We start from the raw sequence: 3,767 nt of genomic DNA on the forward strand, positions 1-3,767 counted from the left end.
TTGTTTTATCTAATTTAATTTTTATTATTCAATGTAAAAAATAAATATTCAATTTCAGAGTAACTCTAGATGAATTTAGAAAATTGTTTGTTACACCTCAGCGTATAGTTTAACGATAAATAGGTAAGAGTTCTTTTTCAATGTGGTTTTGTTTTAAAAAATAATATTCTTTATGTATATTATTACTTGCTAATTATTATTATTAATTTTTTTTAACAAGTTTCATGTTTTTCTTTGTTGTAAAAAAATATCTAAGTTAAGAGCAACCCCAGATGGATTCGGGCAAATTTTTATATTTTTCCTCAGCGTATAATTTAATAGAGAAGTGGTAAGTTTTCTTTTAAAAATTGGCTTTCTTCTCACTAGAATATTTACGTTTTAATGACATTTTTATTGTCAAAAATTACAGGTTTTTAATACCTTATTTTAGTATTACTTTAATCAAATATTTTTGGAAAATTTTTGTTACACCTCAGCATATAGTTTAATCATAAATTGGTAAGTATTCTGTTTAAAATGTGGTTTTCTTTTAAAAAGGATATTTTTTTATTTATATCATTATTTGCTAATTATTATTATTTTTTTCTTTGTTGTAAAAAAATATTTAATTTCAGAGCAACCCCAAGATGGATTCGGGCATATTTTTATATTCCTCCTCAGCGTATAATTTAATTGAGAAGTGGTAAGTGTTCTTTTAAAATTTGGTTTTCTTTTCACTAGAATATTTACGTTTTTATGACCTTTTTATTATCAAAATTACATGTTTTTAATACCTTATTTTAGTATTACTTTAATTAAATATTATTGGAAACCAATTTAATATTTTTAATGTAAAAAACAAATATTTAATTTCAGAATAACAACAATTTTATGAATTGGTAAACTTTCTTTAACATTCTTTTAACCAGATTATTTACTTTTTTTATGCATATTATTTCTTTAATTAGATTTTTGGAAACCAATTTAATGTTGTTTATTTAATGTAAAAAATAAATATTTCATTTCAGAGTAACCCCAAATGAATTTCGATAACTTTTTAACCTCAGCGTACAATGTAATAGAGAATTGGTAAGTTTTATATTAAAACTTTGGCTTTCTTTTAACAAGAATATTTATTGTATTATGTCCTTCACATCGATAACAACACAATTTTATGAGTTAATATATTACTTAATTCATTATTTCTCTAATTGTTTCAGGTACAAACTTTATGAGGTACGTTTATCTAAGAAAAGTGGAATTCCTTACACCATTTAATAAAATGCCCCCAAATATGGTATGTTACAAGCTAATTGAAAGAGCTAAAAAATTATATTTTATTACATGTTAATTTTTAAAAATTTTCATTATTCCTTCCATTTTTTCAGCAAGATATGTGAATATACTAACGATGAATAAAAAACTAAGGAAAAGTCAAAATGTCCAAATAGCGAGTTAAAATAAACTACTTTCTTGTTCCACGTGGTCATAATTTTTATTCACAAAAAAACATTGTATTAAGAACTCTCATCATAAGTTTTTATAATAAAGTACTTTTGCTTAAAGAAAGTTGAATTTTAATGTATGAAAATTGTCATAATAGTAAAACGGATTGTTGTTCCTTTAATTATTTAATTTCTCTGTACTGTGGAATGATTGATTTAAAAATAGTTTAGTCGTCGACATTTTAAGGAGACTGTTAACCACTTTTTATTATCGGGTTTCCCAAAAAATAAGCAGGTAAACCAAAATAATACTGACTTTTTAACTTGGTAGGGGTATATGAATCTTATGGTGTTGTAAAAATGAACTAAAATACAATGTTATAGATTAACTAAAATTTAAGAGAATTATAAACTAGACAAGTTGAAAAAAATCTTAAGGGCTAAATCATGGTCAATATTACTACAGTTTAGTTCATTTTGCAATGGAAAAGGGTTCACTGTTTTTTCAGTGCAGAAATGTAAGCTTAAATAAAATACAAACAACTATATGCAGTAGTAAGTTCGGCCGGGCCGAATCTTAAATACCCACCACCATGAAATAAAATTAAAGATTCTACCTATGAAGACTGGATCAGATTCTAGATTTATAACAACCAATTTTGTTTGAATTTTATAGAACTCATAAACATATCGTACAATTGATGAAATAAAGCCTTGATTTGAAATCTTAAATTTGTAGATTTTTACCGCCATTATTTAAGGTAAAATCTGGAAGTTTTTCTTTCATTTTCATGCAATTTTTATGATCAATGCGCCTGCTATACCCTCAAGAAGTGAAATCGGTCTATATCGATGTCTTACATAATGGACTGGTAAAAATAAAAGCCATACAGATTTTTGAGAGTTTAAAATACCAGTATATTTACATTTTTGGGCAAATTGGATAAAAACTACGGTTTCTAGAAGCCCAAGGAGTTAAATCGGAGTTAATTGGGCAAATTGGATAAAAACTACGGTTTCTAGAAGCCCAAGGAGTTAAATCGGGAGATTGGTCTATACATATGGGGGCTATACTAAAACATGGCTCGATACCAGGGATGGAAAATTCAGTACTATAGTACTTTTTTCAATACTTTTTCAACCTGGTCAGTACCGTAGTACCCCGCGAATGATTTAGTTCCTTTTGTGTAGACATTTTTCAGCAGATATCAGATTTATGGTACACTAGTTTTGACAAAATATATTAATATTTTGAGAAAGTTTTTTAATAAACTTATTTGCTAGTAGTATTTTACAATTTTGGCAAAACAGACAAGTTCATGCGGAAAGAAAATCACGATTTTGTAAAAGCCATAGTCAAAAACACGACTTTATTGAATTTCAATAATGTTTTAGTCGAAACAAGTATATACGGCCGTAAGTTCGGCCAGGCCGAAGCTTATGTACCCTCCATCATGGATTGCGTAGAAACTTCTTCTAAATACTGCCATCCACAACCGAATTACTTAACTTGCGGTAACGCTTGCCGATGGCAAGGTATCTTAAAACCTCCTAACACCATCTTCTAAATTGTATGTAAGTCCATACGTGGTATATATTAAATCAAACAAGTATATACGGCCGCAAGTTCGGCCAGGCCGAATCTTATGTACCCACCACCATGGATTGCGTAGAAACTTCTACGAAAGACTGTCATCCACAATCGAATTACTTGGGTTGTGGTATCTTAAAACTTCTTATTCCTGCATGGTTGTTGGATACCATATACTAACATCACGTACCAAATTTCAACCGAATGGGAAGTATTTTGCTCTTCGAAGGGGCTCTGGAGGTCAAATCTGGGGATCGGTTTATATGGGGCCTATATATAATTATGGACCGATATCGACCAATTTTTGCATGGGAGTTTGAGGCCATATATTAACACCACGTACCAAATTTCAACTGAATCAGATGAATTTTGGTCTTCCAGGAGGTTCCGGAGGTCAAATCTGGTGATCGGTTTATATGGGGCCTATATATAATTATGAGCCGATGTGGACCAATTTTTGCATGGTTGTTAGAGACCATATACTAACATCACGTACCAAATTTCAGCCATATCGGATGAAATTTGCTTCTCTTAGAGGCCTCGCAAGCCAAATCGGGGGATCGGTTTATATGGGGGCTATATATAATTATGGACCGATGTGGACCAATTTTTGCATGGTTGTTCGAGACCATATACTAACACCATGTACCAAATTTCAGCCGGATCGGATGAAATTTGCTTCTCTTAGAGGCCTCGCAAGCAAAATCGGGGGATCGGTTTATATGGGGGCTATATATAATTATGGACCGATG

The 3,767-nt window shown here is 30.2% G+C and overlaps 1 long non-coding RNA gene across 1 annotated transcript; it reads left to right on the forward strand.

Annotated features, from left to right (window-relative positions):
- Positions 1-420: 420 nt before the first annotated feature.
- On the forward strand, positions 421-1,455 carry LOC142219581 (uncharacterized). Its single transcript, XR_012717643.1, has 5 exons — positions 421-498; positions 615-682; positions 1,008-1,068; positions 1,200-1,276; positions 1,368-1,455. It is a non-coding gene; the product is annotated as an uncharacterized LOC142219581 (long non-coding RNA).
- Positions 1,456-3,767: the final 2,312 nt, after the last annotated feature.

The sequence above is a fragment of the Haematobia irritans genome, chromosome 1 (assembly GCF_050003625.1).
Source record: "Haematobia irritans isolate KBUSLIRL chromosome 1, ASM5000362v1, whole genome shotgun sequence".
NCBI lineage: Eukaryota > Metazoa > Arthropoda > Insecta > Diptera > Muscidae > Haematobia > Haematobia irritans.